Here is a 16,185-nt window from a genome sequence, read left to right as displayed (position 1 = left end):
AAGCCCCAAGGGGCACAATTGAGAAAGACCTTGAATAATCTATCTTTGCTCTTGAGGTAGGACTCAGGTAAAGTGTGTGCAACTGTCCACCTGTGGTGCCAAAGTCAGGCAGACTGAGGGTATATGTTGTGGTACATCACCAGCACCTTCTTGCCCTCTGACAGATGCAGGACTCCTGGGTTTGCTTCTTCGCTTTGCTGTTTCAGACATAATCATAACAGATCTTGTCCTTACTAGTCCCAGGGTATTTCATTATCTCTTTTTTGTTTCCTCTAAAGAGGTCTATACTTTTGTAATAGCTCCTCTTAACTCTCTCTTCAATCATCCTTTGGATCTGTTTTGTGCTAAAACTCTAGTAGATAAGACTAGTGAAATTTCAAAAGTGAACATACAATGAGCTAAAATCCAGATAGCTAGTCTAGACAAGGTCTACTGTTTCTACCCAGTATCCACATACTAGTTTCTTATTAAAATGTTCAAAGCTACACAATCAATTTTTTTGGACTCTTCAAGATGCAGAGACTTTGAGAAAGCACTTTTCATGCCAAGGAAACACTGGCTTCTTTGGGGCTAACATGCAGATTTATTATTTTTTAAATGTCTGTAATATGGTTTAGCTGTGTCCCCATCCAAATCTCATCTTAAATTGTAATCCTCATAATTCCCACTTGTCAAGGGAGCCATCTGGTAGGAGGTGATTGGACCGTGGGGGAGGTTTCCCCCATGCTGCTCTTGTGATAGTGAGTGAGTTCTCACAAGATCTGATGGTTTTATAACTGTTTGACAGTTCCTCCTTCACGCACTCCCCCTCTCTCCTGTCGCCATGGAGGATATGCCTGCTTCCCCTTCGACCGTGATTGTAAGTTTCCTGAGGCCTCCTCAGCCATGTGTAACTGTGAGTCAGTTCAAACACCTTTCTTTTATAAATTACCCAATCTCAGGTATTTCTTTATAGCAGTGTGAAAATAGAATTTTTTAAGGAAATGAAAATTATATAATGTTTACTTTCCTCAAACTAGCAAAATGGACATCTGTCATTCTGTTTCATTGCCCAGCATCTAAACCCTCTTGTTATATTTGAAGAATTTCTCACCTATGACTCTTGGTAGGAGGGTGATATGGTTTGGCTGTGTCTTTACCCAAATCTCATCTTGAATTGTAGTTTCCATAATCCCCGCATGTCATGGGAGGGACCCAGTGGGAGGTAATTGAATCATGTGGCTGGTTACCCCCATGGCTCTGTTCTCATGATGGTGAGTGAGTTCTCACGAGGTCTGATGGTTTCATAAGAGGCTTTTCCCCCTTCTGCTTGGCACTTCTTCTTGCTGCTGCCATGTGAAGAAGGACGTGTTTGCTTCCCCTTCTGCCATGATTGTAAGTTTCCTGAGGCTCCCCAGCCATATTGAACTGTGAGTCAATTAAAACTTTTTCCTTTATAAATTACCCAGTCTTGGATATGCCTTTATTAGCAGTGTAAGAACAGACTGGTAAAGTAAATTGGTACTGGGTAGTGGGGTGCTGCTGTGAAGGTACTTGAAAACATGGAAGTGACTTTGGAACTGGGTAATAGGCAGAGGTTGGAACAGTTCAGAGGGCCCAGAAGAAGAAAGGAAAATGTGGGAAAGTTTGGAACTTCTAGAGACTTGGAAGGATCATAAGACAGGAAGATGTGAGAAAGTTTGGAACTTCCTAGATACTTGTTGAATGGCTTTGACCAAAATACTGATAGTGATATAGACAATAAAGTGCAGGCTGAGTTGCTCTTGGATGGAGATGAGGAACTTATTGGGCACTAGAGTAAAGGCCACTCTTGCTATGCAGAGACTGGCAGCATTTTGCTCCTGCCCTAGAGATCTGTAGAAATTTGAACTTGAGAGAGATGATTTGGAGTATCTGGCAGAAGAAATTTCTAAGCAGCAAAGCATTCAAGAGGAAGCAGAGCATGAAAGTTTGGAAACTTCACAGCCTGATGGGATGCAACAGAAAAGAAAACCCCATTTTCTGGGGAGAAATTCAAACTGGCTGCAGAAATCTGCATAAGTAATGAGGAGCCAAATGTTAATCACTAGGACAATGGGGAAAATATCTCCAGGGCATATCAGAGACATTCACAGCAGCCCCACCCATCACAGGCCTGGAGGCCTGGGAAGGAAAATGATTTTGTAGATCAGGACCATGGCTCCCCTGCTCTATGTAGCCCCAGGACATGGGACCCTGTGTCCCAGCTGCTTCAACTCCAGCCGTGCCTAAAAGGAGCCAACTGACAGCTCAGGCCCTTCCTTCAGAGGGTGTAAGCTCCAAGCTTTGGTGGCTTACACATGGTGTTGGGCCTGTAGGTACACAGAAGTCAAGAATTGAGGTTGGGGTGCCTCTGCCTAGATTTCAGAGGATGTATGGAAATACCTCTATTTACAGAAGAGGGAGAGGATTCCAGATACCTGTTAATGTGGACAGTAGAACTCCCCTCACTAAAGGACAAAAATAAAGAAAGATTACATGATGCCATGTTCGTACAAGGTGCTCAATAAATATTTGCTTCCACGTGTCAGCTGAAACCCAATATTAGCTATATCTGCTGGAATCAGAACTCAAAGTGTTCTTTCATTTATGGATTCAAGAAAAGCACAGAGCAGCTAATGTTTTCCAGCAACTGTGGTGCTCTGGGGCATGCAACAGCAATCATGCAGAATGTGTAGTCCCCCATGGGCTGAGCTTACAGCTGGTGGGGATTACCTACAAGTAACTAGCTCTTAAAATGCTGTGTGGTAAGTCCTTTGATGTGGGAGTAGAGGTGAGAAAGGCACTGACCCAATCTTTGGAAGAAATGATATATTGGTTATAATTGTGCTTGTCCATAACAGTAAACTCTACTCACCCCCTACCCCCTGAATGTCCCCCCCCAAAACAGTGACCTTAACAATGAGAGATTATATGCTTCCATAAGTAGGTGATCCATGCTTATATGGCAGCTCAAAAATGCCATCAGGGCCTTTGCTCGGTCATCCTTAGCATATGGTTCTTGTCCTCATGCTGGCAAAATGGCTCCTAAAGTTCCAGGAATCAATTCTACATTCCAGGCAGGAACAAGAGGAAGAACAAATGGCAAAACACTAGATGAACCTGTCAGAGGTTTTCCAGAATCTCAACCTAATGTTTTATCTCTTTGGCTACACCTGTGTCCCATGGCTGCTCTGGATCCAAGGGTGCTGAGAAATAAAGCTTTTGGCTCTAAACTTTGACAACTCAGACGAAACCGGATTTCTGTTCATCAGGAAGGCAAAATGGCCACTGCAGAAGCAATTATAATTCTTTGCCTTATGGGTCAGAACAGAAGGAAGAAGTGAGCACTGAGTTCCTAGGCACCTTGCTTTTGTGCCCTGGGGTCCCTTTTGCCACTCTGGACCAAGTCTCACTCTGGCCTTATAGGTGATCACAAGGCTGGAGCAGGGAAGGGGGACTTGATGAGGCCTGAAGATGACTTTTTCCTACCCTTGCTGTTTCAGGCGGAATCACCTCCAAACATGCTAGGAAGGCATGCTCTGCGCTGGTATGCAACAGTGACCCCGACAAAGCAGCCCCCACCTCCAGAGAAGTCATATTTAGTGAAGATAACTAACCAACCATTCTCAGTTAAGACATTTTGATATTTTTTTTCATATCATATTCATTCCTCCAAGCCAACAGTAGGGAAAGTAAGTGTCTCATTATACAGATAAGGAAATGGAAGCCCAGAGGGAGTTGAAACTTGTGCAGTTCACACTACTGGTCAAGACTGGGATAGGATTTGCTTCCCAGTTCAGTGCTTTCTCCTCTCCAGAATCCTTTCTGCTCCCCAACCCCTACCCCAAGCCTCACTCTGGTGAGAGAAAGAACTGGAAGAGAAGGTGCTGTGGTCCCAGGCATTAGAGCAACTGAACATGTTCTGAACCGGGAGGCCTGATTAGTAGCCACTGCTCCGTTCTCATCGTATTCTTGCAAGAGGAAGTGGTGGTGGTTTTCTCCGCAATCAGGAAGGAATTCCATCATTCATCTGCTAAGACAGCACCTCCCTGAAATAATCTCTTCTCCCAGTCAGGCCTAGCTGGCTCCTTTCCCTCTGCAGCAGGATTGGGAAGGTTGGCCTTATTATGGTCCCTCCTTGCTCTTGATTCCTGTGGGGTCTTCTTGACTGCCAGTAGCACATTGGCTTGGTTCAGGGTGGAGTTGCTCTGAACTACCTTAGAAGGGAGAGGCCCTGACCTTGTCCCTGGCACTTTACCTCTCCCTTCATTCCCTCTCAGCTGTGGCATTCACAGAATTTCCCTCCTCCAGCCCAGTCCTAGGCAGCAATGGCCTTCATGTTAGATGCCAAAAGGAGCATTCATCCTTGCCCCATGGGCTGGCACTGGAGCACTAAGCTTGGGCACCAAGTTGGGGCCTCATGGAGGCTCATGGAGGGGGCTGTGTGGATGGGGTGTGCTGTGTCATGCCTTTCCACCACTGTTCCTGCTCCTACCTGCCTCCAAGGCCTTCATATGACTCAGGAGTCAGTTCAAGTTTATCTCCCTTGGCAGATCTTCCCTGCTCCCTGCCCACTCCACCACCACATCCTCTCCAGAGCTAGAAGATCCCTTCCCACATCCCACAGGTCTCAGAGCACTTAACCCCTGGTTCCAGTGGACACATCTGTTTCTGTCTTTCACCTCCCTCCTTTTGACCGTGAGATCCTTGCATTCTCACAGTGCCTTGGCACTTAGTAAACCCTCAGTACATATTGGGTGAATCCAGGATGTGCCCTGCTGCAGAACACTACAGGAGCATGTAGAGAAAGCTTTTGTCACATTCCTGAGGTACCTTAAGGTGAGGTACTTGTAGAGAGGGAGAGAAATCCTAATAGCACATTTTTGTTGAAGATTTGATAGTTGCCAAGCACTAGTATGGCTTTTTGCATACTTTGTGTATTTGCTCACTAAGTCTTCACCACAACCCTACAAAGTAGGCGCTGTCTCCACTTTGGCCATGAGAAAACAGAGGCTAAGAAAGGTTAAGTAACTTGCTCAAGATCCCACAGTAGGACAAGATAGAGGGATTTCGACCTCACAGCTCAAGCTCTTAACCCTCTGCCATGAATGTTGTGTCCTTAGTACCACCTCCCAACCCTCCCAGCCACACAGGCGCTTGTAGCACAGGCGAGACATTCTCAAGTGGATCAATTAGACGAAAAAGCAAGACAGAGCCTGCCCCAACACTTAACGCTCAATTATTGCCCAAATGCTAATGTACAGAAGAAGTAATGAGGACTGGACTGGAGGGAGAGCCAGAAAGGGCTTCCACAGAAGGTGTGCCTCATCCAGCCTGAGAGACACGGAGGAGCAGGACCAGCAGGTGATGGGGGTGGGGGGCGGGTGGGGGTGAGCAATCCATTTCAGGTTTCTTCCAAAAAGACGTGTGCAGGGGGCTGGCTGAACTTAGCCACAGTTTCAGGAATGCATAGCAATGAAACTACTGGAAGCATTTGGCTTCAGTTAAACTTGGGGCCGAGCAGAGCCAAGACCAGCACACCTGGCTGAGGAGCGTGGGCTGTCCAATGGCCATCTCACCAAGATGGTGTGGGAGCAGCGCCTAGGAAGAGACCTAAAGCCAAGGTGGGAAGGTGTCACCAGCTTCCTGACCACATAGGGAGAAAAGTGGCTCCTGTTTATCCATCAAATATTTGACTAAGAACAGGTCTTAATAAGACATTTCTTTGGTTTTGGGAGGAGGGCAGGTTTGTTTGTTTATTTGTTTTTCTCTTACCCCTGGAGAGTGAAGAAATAGAACCCATGCGAGCAGGCCTTGCTGCAAAAATGTCACCTCTCCATTCAGATGCTGCCACACTGTCGGAAATGCCACCGTTAGTAAGAGATTTGAAAATTTGATCCTTCTTCATTCAAAATGAAAAGAGTTTACATAGCTATAGACCTTGACAGGTCATTAAAAAGTGTTCAGACTCCTGAAAAACGCATGAAGAATCCTCAAAACATTAAAAATAGAATGGCCACATGATTCAGCATCCCACCACTGGGTATATATCAAAAAATATGAAATCAGTCAGAGCTATCTGCACTCCCATGTTCACTGCAGCAGTATTCACAATAGCCAAGGTTTGGAATCAACCTGAGTATCCATGGAGACTCATGGATGGGTTTTTAAAATATGGTACATATACATAATGAAATATACAGCAGCCTTAAAAAACAAGAATATCTTGTCATTTGAAACAGCATGGATTGACCTGGATGACATTACATTAAGTGAAATAAGCCAGGTTACAGAAAGACAAATGCCATATGACCTCACTCAACATCTAATCTAAGAAAAGTGTTGAACTCATAGAAATAGAAAATGAAATGGGGTTACCAGAGACTGGGGGCTGGGAAGATTGGGGAAATATTGGCCTAAGGACATAAAGTTTCAGTGAGACAACATGAATAAGTTGAAGAGATCTATTTTACAATATGGTGACTATAGTTAATAGCAATATATTGTATATTTGAAAACTGCTGAGAGAGTAGATTTCAAGTGTTCTCACCACAAAAAGTAAGTGTGTGAGACAAAGCCTATGTTAAATAGCTTGACTTAGCCATTCCACAATGTATACAAACACCAAAACATCATGCTGTAATCATAAAGTTTACTTGTCAATTAAAAAAATAAATTTAAAAAGGATTCCAATTCCTTATATCTGTTGAATCCCCCGGTAGGTCTATGAAGTATGCTGGGCTCTAGAATGTAGTTGTTTAAGCACCCAAGTGATGAAGCCAGACTGAGTTTGAATCCCATCTCTGACTAGCTATGAAACCCAGGGCCACCCACATAACCTCCCTGTGCCTTAGTTTTCTTTGCCCATAAGTGGGGTGATGATAGTACTTACCTCGGAGAGCTGGTATGATTAAATAAACTACTGACATAAGTGATTGGAACAATGTCTAGCATGCAGCAAGTGACATGTAAACATTAGCAATTATCATTATCCTATTTTATAGATGAGGGAAACTGAGGCTCAGAGAGGTGAAGTGACTTACTCCAGGTCACACCACCAGTTGATGGCAGAATGAAGATCTAACCTCTGCAATTTGGTCTTCCAACTTGAAGCCTTATGATCACAATGAGGAAGGCTCTCTCTCTTCTTCCACCCTCTCAAAGCAGTGATAATCATTGTGAAGACCCTTTCTTTTAAATATGACAAAAAAAATGCCTGGTAGAGAGGACTTAAAAAGTAGGTGATGAGGCCCCAAGGAGAAGGAATAGCAATGCTTATTAACATTCTGCTATCTGCTGGACTATTAGATGATGGGTTGGAAAACCTTTTTCCGTAAATGGCCAAACAGTAAATTATTTTAGTCTTTGTGGGCCATCTGGTCTCTGTCAAAACCACTCAATTCTGCCATCGTAGTTCACAAACAACCATGAACAATACGTAAATCAATAGGCATGGCTATGTCCCAGTAACACTTTATTATGGATTCTGAAATTTGAATTAGGTAGAATTATATTTCATGTATGGTGAAATATTTCTCTTCTCTTGATTCTTTCCAGCCATTTAAAAATGAAAATGCAATTCTGTTCTTTAGGGGCATACAAAAGCAAGCAGCAAGACAGATACCAGGGGGCTGTAGTTGGCTGACCTCTGATGCAGAGGCTGAGATTAACTTAATCCTGCCAGCACTGCTGAGACTCATTTTATGCATGAGTAAACTGAGGCTCAGGGGCTTCCATCACCAGCTTACAAGGCAGATTAGTGAGGAGCAGAGCTAGGATTCAGTCCCTCTTTCCATCTCCTCTGTGATGCCCTTGGACCTAGTTGTTCCCTCTGTGTCTGTCACCACTGTGTGACAAAGTTACAAGACCCTCTGTTATAGGACGGGGGAAACCGTCCTGATGGACATGCCCCTTCAATGTGTGATGACAGCATTTGCCATACTCAAGCCTTTTAGGGAAGCAACGTCAATCAGCTGATGTTCAGGACATGTTGCTTCAGGAAATAGCAGATCCCAGCCACACCACGGGGCAGGTGCTTAGTACTCATTTGGTATGTGGCATAGGGCAATGGTTCTGTCACTGCCCCAGCTCTGTGGTACTGGTGACAAGACTCTTGATTCTCTGGCCTGTAGTCAGCAAGAAGTTTGGGAGGTTCCCTCATGGCAGATCACCTTCGTGGGATAACAGAGAAAGGTGCATTGGTCTCAAGGGCTTTGGATCATACTGGACAAGCAGCAGCAAAATGAGAGAGGTGCATGCCTGAAAGATAAAACTGGGCTAGGAGGTTTCCTGAAGGGTGCGGCCTGGGACTGGGAGATTTCCTGAGGGCCAACTAGGCTTTATCTCCCTCTTCCTCACATCCCGCATCTCAGACCTCAGACTTGGCCTCTGCCCCCACCTGCCAGACACACTCTCAGCTGAGCCAGCTGTAAGACTTGGGTCCGGCACCCAGCCTTTCCTCTGTGGTGCACATTGAAGACCCAGGAGTGCCCTGCACTGGAGCTGCTGTTCCCAGACTGCAGCAAACCCACAGCTGCAGCTGCCTGCCTGCAGGTCTGAGCTTGTTTAGGCTTCACCAGAAAGAAAAATGCCCCCGCCTTAGTCTGTCCTGGGAGCTGTGGCAAGCCAAGCCTGTCTGAGTGAGGGTGACTGGGGACCCTGGCACTTCCCTACTTACTTTATATCCTTTTAAAATTGTTGTTTCAGACATAAACACTCTCAAAGTAGAAAATTTAGAAAATATGCATGACAAAAGAAAAAACGAAAATGACCCGTAATCCTGCTTCCTAAGAGTAACTGTTTTTCTTCTCTTTCCAGTCTTTTTTTCTATGCATGTGTGCTCCCTATCCAAATGGGATCATAGGATAGATAAATGCTGCTTGGGGAATTTGTTTCTTTTTTATTTAACACTGTAGGGTGAACATCTTTCTATGCCAAAGCAAACTTTTCTTTGCCGTTATTTTTGCCTATCATCTGTTTTTGGCAAGTCCTCTTCCAAAGGTGTGTGGAACCTGGAGAGGATTTCTGTGTATTGGGGTCCTAGGCGCCAACTGGATCACCGGATCCAGCCCTTTTTAGGTAGGAGTGCGGGGGCAGCTCTGTGGCTTTGAGTAATAAAAAAAGCCCTAGGCTCATTGTTTGCACAAGCTTTCCTGCCCCAGCCCTGCTCTGACTCATGGTGCCATCTTAGACTTGTCACTTCATCCCTCTGGGCCTCAGTTTCTTTATCTATAAAATGGGATGGTTGGATTGAGGGCTTTGCCAGCTGTAATGTCCATGACTAAGTACTAGTATACTGAGGCAGATTCCAGAAGCCTCTGGGAGCATTGGCTGCCGAGAGGAAGTTGTCTCTTCCCAGCCAGTAATTTGGCATCTGGCTTAAGGCTAACCAAGGAGCTAGGCGTCTTGGTCCGGAAGATCTGAAACCTCTCTGGGGTAGCCAGCACCCTACGCTATGGTTCCCAGGGCTTCACAGATCACTGGGTTCTCCCCACCTTTCTGTTCCCTGCCTCTGGGAAAGGGAAGCAGCCGTCCTGTGCCAGCACTGAGCTCACAACTCCACTGCTTCTTGGTCATGGTATTAACAGCTGGAACCTGCAGCAGCCAATAGCTACTGGTCACTCTCTGAAATGCAAGGCAGGTGGCTGGGCAGAGAGTGACATCTCAGGCAGTGCCAGGGCCAGTGCCTGGGGGGCTGGGCAGGTGGTGGAGCTGGGGTTTCTGGGAGCTGCAAAGGGCCTAGGAAAAGGGCTTTGGGTGGGCAGGCTTTCCTCACCTCTGTTTTCCCTTCCTCCTGTGATCCAGGAATAGCAGCTGGCTTTTCTTAATCTGATGTGAAGAGTCCTGCCAAGAAACTTGGAGGCTGAGGCAGCTGCTGTTTGAAGGTTTTGAGGGATCGGAGCATCGTGAAGTATAAACAGCAGAATCTTTTTTTCTGGCACTTGGGCTGTTTGTCTTCCATACTCTTTTATAGAAATTACAACAACAGCAACAACAATAATAGCAATACAGCTACCATGTAATAAGTTTTGCCATCTTCTAGGCAATGAGCCCAATGCTTTACTTGCTTCATCTTATTTGAGATGAGCTGTTTGCTGGTATTATCTCTATTTTACAGCTGGGGAAATAAAAGTTCCAAGAAGTTAAGCTATTTGCCTAAGGCTCCCTAGCAATGAGTTGCTAGGCTACGATTTGGACTCAGAACGTCTGTTCTTAAGCTTGGCCTCTTACCCACCTGGCCTTTCCACCTCCTCAAAGCTTCATGCTTCAGTTGGGCAGGAACCTCCCACTGTAGTTTCCGCTTTTCCTTATATGCAGAGATTCCCAGAGGCTTAGAAATTCTATCAGTTCCAGGCATCTATGTGCTAGGTCCCATACTCATCAACAGTGTACCCAAAATGTGTAAGCTTTGGTCTTCAAGTGCTGGAAGTTTAATATTTCATTGATGAGATGAGTGATACAGATCCTGAGGTTCCAGGGGTCATTTATATTTTTCATGGCATCATGGATTGTGTGTTTTGAGCCATGCCTTCTGCAATGTGAATCCCACCTCTGCCACTTACCTGTGACTCTGGGCAAGTCTCTTATCCTCTCTGTGCCTCAGAATCCTCCTCTCTTAAACAGGGGGGAATGCTATATACTTCATAGAGATGACTCTTAAGGATTAAAGAGAATGTATATAAAGTACTGTCACTTAGTAGGTGCTTCATGAATGTTAGCTGTTGTTATAAAGACTAAAAGAATGGTACCCTGAGTCAGATGCCTGAGTTTTATTCTAACTTAACTACTTAGCAGTTGTGTGACTTTGGATAACTCACTTCTATCACTCTGTGCCTCAGTTAATAGGATTGTCGTAAGGAGTAAATGTGTATCTTCTATGTATATAAGTATACAAATGCACACACATATCTCAGAGCAACACATGTTTACTAAGTATCTATTATGTCCCTGGCACATACTAACTGTTCTGGTTTTTATTTTTCATTATGATTCCTCTACTATCAGCACAATTTTATATTTATTACCATGACTATTAGTCATACATCAGATTTATGGATTCGAAACCACCTCACTCACTCCTCTAGATGACCATATTTGTATTCATGGCATTGCACATTTAAGTCATCAAAATTTGTAACTTTGGAATTATTTATAATTTTCCTTTCCCCCTCCACAATCACCCTGTCAGTACTGGCTGGGACCGTTTCTTCTATCAAAACCGTCCTTTCCATTCCCACTGGCGTCATATACCTCATCAGTCATTTAGAGTTGGTGTGAGTGAGTGTTGCAGCTTCTTCCCTGGGAGCCACTTTTGATGAGAAGAAGCCAGGAAGGGAGGGGCACATGGTTCTTCCACATCCACTCTCCTATGGTGGGTCATTTCCCATCAAGATATCCAAAGAATTATTCTTTGAACTCAATTCTGTTCACTTCTCTCCTGAAAAACAATCAATGTCCCCTCACCCATGCCTTTTATTTTTCACACAGATTCTTGAGTCTGGGTTTCAAGGCTTTCCACAGACTGGCCCAAGCTTTTTACAGGAATCACCAAGGATGATGCCTGACCTTGCATTTCGCTCGTGCAGTTTGTTTGTACCATTCAAGGTAGGTCTCTAGTCAGTGATGGGTTCAGGAGTGGGCAGTCCTAAGCCACTTCGTGTCAGTGGGATCTGAGGAGAAGTTTGCTTGGGGCTTCTGGGAAAGATAAACTATTTTTTTTCTCTCTCTCTGCTTTTCAGTGCAAACACCTTTTGCCCCAGGTGCAGCTGACGGCCAGCTTGCAACCACAAGGATGGCCACCATGAAGTCAAAGGAGAACTGAGAGAAGAAACAAGAAAACAGACCAGGAACCCTGACTGAACTGCTCTGAAAAGCCCCTGCTTCTGGACTCCAGTGTGTAAAATACATTTCCCTATTGCCTAAGCCTGGTCAAGACATACTTTTGTTAGTTGCAGCTCAAAGAATCCCAGTGGATACACTTGTCTTTCCAGCTTTATCTCCAGCCATACAGGATAACTTGCTTGTCTTGAAATTTCCCCTTTCCCCTCACAGTCCTACCTTGGTGCCTTCTCTCATTCTTGTCTTCACCTGGAATGCTCTCCCCAAACTATATTGTTAAGGTCTTATACACTCTTCAAAGTTCAGATTCAAAGGCACCAACTCATCCTCATTCAGAAGGACTCTCTGCCCTCCTGAGTCTCCAAGATGCTTTGTGTACACCTGATGGCACCAAAACATCCAGCTCTATAGCACGCTCATCTGCCTCCTTCACGGGATGGCATATTCCAGGGAGGCTGCTTCTCTTTATGATTTTGAATCCCCTAGTCTGGAACAAAGTGTGCTTTGGAAATATTTCTTGCATTAAGATGTGGAATTCAATACAAATGATAAACCACATGTCAAACGATGGTAACAAAAACAATCAGTGTTAAGTAAGGCAGAAAGGGAAGGGACCTCTCCGGGCTGGAGCAGTGAAGAAATGATACTTATGTCTTGAGGGTGGGAACTGTGGCTCATGTCTTGTAATCCCAGAACTTCGAGAGGCTGAGGTTGAAGGATTGCTTGAGCCCAGGAGTCTGACGCCAGGCTAGGCAACACAGCAAGACCCTGCCTCTACAAAAAATTAAAAAATTAGCTAGGTATGGTAGCATGCAACTGTAGTCCCAGCTACTAGGGAGGCTGAGGTGGGAGAGTTGCTTGGGGCCAGAAGTTTGAGGCTGTATTCCGGCCTGGGTAACAGAGTGAGACTCTATCCAAAAAAAAAAAAAAGAAGAAGAAGAAGGAGAAAGAAAAGAAGTACAGAAGAAGAAATAAGTGCTACTTATGTCTTGGGATGTGCCCCAACTAATAGGTAGAATTTGGATAGGTTGGCTTGGGGGGAATTCCTCCATGGAGAGGACTAAGCAGATGCAGGGATCTGTTTCTCATTCCTGTACTCATTGTAGTATGTTTGAGGGGTTCTTTGTAATTGTTGGGAAACGTGGTCTCTGTAATAAAATTCTGGTGGGTGGAAGAGGAGAAAAGTTGGTTTTGTCCAAGTGGAAATGAGTTCTTCATTTTTTCTATGATTATAAAATGAATAAAACACAAGTGGCAGTTGGGGATGGGCTGGGAGCATCTCAAGATGGTTTTTTTTAGCCCAACAAAGTATGGCTGTGAGACAGAGGGGATGTTGCACTCATCACCATGTTCCTCCGGGTATCCAGACATTACCTCTGTTTCAGGGGCTTACGTGTTCAGGCTATTATAAAGAGGGTTGTCCATCCTTATAAGGTACTATGGTGGACACATTATGTGTTCTTATTATCTCATTTTCTTCATGATCACACGAGAAGACTACAAGGGCTGCCATGTGACTGGGTCTTGCCAGTGGAATATAGGTGGTAATAATGTACTACTCCACTTCCAAGCCTAGCCCCTAAAATGGCCCATGCAATCTTTCATGGTCTTTCTCTCTCTCATTGTCTGGTTGAATCTACAGGTCCAATGGAAGACTCTGAGGAGGACTTAGGCAAGGCAAACCCACCAGATGAAGGAAGCCTGAATCCCAGAGTCTCATTGCTTAGAGGAAAACTGCTGTAGAGAGCTGCTTGACCAAGAACACCTGCCTTGAACCTTGTATGAGAAAGAAATAAAGTTCTACTACTACATTAACACCGAAAATGTTGAGTCTGTTTGTTAGCTAGCCTACCCTGATTAATATGGATGTCAAAGAGATGGCTTAGCAAAATCTGAGGGCATGGGTAAATGGCAGTCCTGTCAAGATGATCAGCACATGACAGGTAGGAGGCTTTTACCTGATGGTCATGAGAAGGAGAGGTAATACAGACCCTCAGTACTGGAAAGATTCAGTGTTTGCTCCACTGGCAAGGGATGGTTTGCTTTAAACTTCCTAATGTTGGCTGCAAATGGCACCTGCCGGGCAGAGGCTGGGCAGTCTCTGGACACTGATTCCAGTGCTGTTCACGGGGTCCTGCCTGCTCCTATTATTTGACAGCCCTTCTTTTAAGCCCCCGTGGACTTCGTCTTTGATAATGCTCCTCTGATTTTCTTTCTTCCTCTACGTTTAATTTTGAGAGATATTGCCAAACCACTATCCACAAAAGAAAGCACATTTAAAGTGCCATTGTCTTTTTGTGGCGTGGATATGAATGCCTATTTCCCAACTTACTATCCAGGACTGCATGCATGTTATCAAACTTTTAAATTTTTATTTCATTACAAAGAAATTATTGTGGTAAAAACATGACACAAAATTTACCATCTTAAGCATTTTAAGTGTACAGTTCAGTAGTGTTAGGTGTGTTCACATTGTTGTACAACCAATCTCCAGAAGTTTTTCATCTTGCAAAACTTCAACTCTATGTCCATTAAACAACGCCTCATTTCCTCCTCCCCCAGCCCCTGGAAACCACCATTCTACTTTCTGTTCCGATTAATTTGACTACTCTAGATACCTCATGTAAACAGAATCATGCAGTATTTGTCTTTCTGGATTGACTTATTTCCTTTAACATAATGTCCTCAAAATCCATCCATGTTGCAGCATGTGTCAGAATTTCCTTCCTTTTTGAGGCTAATATTCCATTATGTGTGTGTGTATATATTTTGTTTACAACACAAATTTTGTTTATCCATTCATCCATTGATGGGTACTTCCACCTCTTGGCTGTTGTGAATAGTGCTGTTATGAACATGGGTATACAAATATCTTTTTGAGATTCTGTTTTTGATCCTTTGGGAGATAAATATACTCAGAAATGGAATTTTTAAATCATGTGGTGGTTCTATTTTTAATTTTTTGTGAACCTCCGTACTGTTTTCCATAGTGACTATACCATTTCATATTCCCACCAGCCATTGCACAGGGTTCCAATTTCCCCACATCCTCGCCAACACTTATTACTTTCTGCTTTTTTTCGGGGTTTTCTTGACAGCAGACACCCTAATTGTTGTGAGATGGTATCTCGTTATGGTTTTAATCATTTTTTCATGTTCACCTAATATGCTTTAAATTTGAATTCACATTTTTTGTTATATATAGAGGTCAGAAGAACCCATCCTAGTGATGAGATGCTTCTGGTTTCCAGTCTTATAAGAACTACACCAACTTTGCAAACAACAACTAGTGTCTGGAGTGAGTTATCCCTTGGCAGTGGTAGAGAAACTCATGTTCCTCAGATGCAAGGTTTACACAGCACTTTGTAGTTTATACACATTATCTCACTTGATCATCACAACAGCCTTGCAAGGTGCAGAAGGCAGATGAGGAAATTGAGGTTCAGAGATGAGAAAAGAGAGAAAGAAGGAGACGGGCTTTTTAAAATCATAACCACAGAAGCAAATGCCTAGTGATGCACAACAGATATTGCTGTCTGCCTGTCCATCATCTGTTCTCCCCTTTTCCTTTCATCAGGGCCCCAGTTTTGTTAGGGTATCCACCCTATGTATTCATAACTCCCATAATGGCAGTTCTATCTACTTTCTTAGAGATTGGTTTACCAGTGGTCAGTACAGTATGAAAGGGATTTTAGAGCGGGCCAGGCGCGGTGGCTCACGCTTGTAATCCCAGCACTTTGGGGGGCCGAGGCAGGCGGATCACGAGGTCAGGAGATCGAGACCACGGTGAAACCCCGTCTCTACTAAAAAAATACAAAAAAAAAAAAAAAAATTAGCCGGGCGTGGTGGCGGGCGCCTGTAGTCCCAGCTACTCGGAGAGGCTGAGGCAGGAGAATGGCGTGAACCCGGGAGGCGGAGCTTGCAGTGAGCCGAGATTGCGCCACTGCACTCCAGCCTGGGTGACAGAGCAAGACTCCGTCTCAAAAAAAAAAAAAAAAAAAAAAAAAAGAAAGGGATTTTAGGAAAGACTTCTTCATTTAAAAAAACTTTAAAAAGAGGTGGAATGATCTCCCTTCTTCTGGAAGATGTGGTTCCCGGATGGGATGCCAGGAATTGCAGCATCTATCTTAGGACCACAAGGGGAACCAGTCTTAGGATGAAGCCAGGGGCATATTACAGAACAGAGTAATAGAAAACACCTGGGTCCAATATCACAGAGTTGTCAATAATAACACACTATTTTTTTTCTTACTTCTTGTGGTGTGAAATAATACATTTCTTTCCCGATTGAGCCAATTTGAATTGAGATTTTTTAGGGGTTTTTGGCAGCTGAAATAATCCTATTAA

At 44.2% G+C, this 16,185-nt stretch overlaps 1 protein-coding gene across 1 annotated transcript in view; it reads left to right on the top strand.

The window, feature by feature from the left end:
• PDHX (pyruvate dehydrogenase complex component X) overlaps positions 1-13,653 on the top strand; it is a 198,075-nt gene extending 184,422 nt beyond the window's left edge. Inside the window, exons 15-18 of the transcript XR_008658385.2 lie at positions 3,504-3,629; positions 5,154-11,604; positions 11,739-11,892; positions 13,481-13,653. The gene's annotated coding sequence lies outside the window, so the exon portion shown is untranslated. The remainder of the gene's footprint in view (positions 1-3,503; positions 3,630-5,153; positions 11,605-11,738; positions 11,893-13,480) is intronic.
• The last annotated feature ends 2,532 nt before the right edge of the window (positions 13,654-16,185 follow it).

The sequence above is a fragment of the Symphalangus syndactylus genome, chromosome 6 (assembly GCF_028878055.3).
Source record: "Symphalangus syndactylus isolate Jambi chromosome 6, NHGRI_mSymSyn1-v2.1_pri, whole genome shotgun sequence".
NCBI lineage: Eukaryota > Metazoa > Chordata > Mammalia > Primates > Hylobatidae > Symphalangus > Symphalangus syndactylus.
This window is presented reverse-complemented; position numbering and strand designations above follow the sequence as displayed.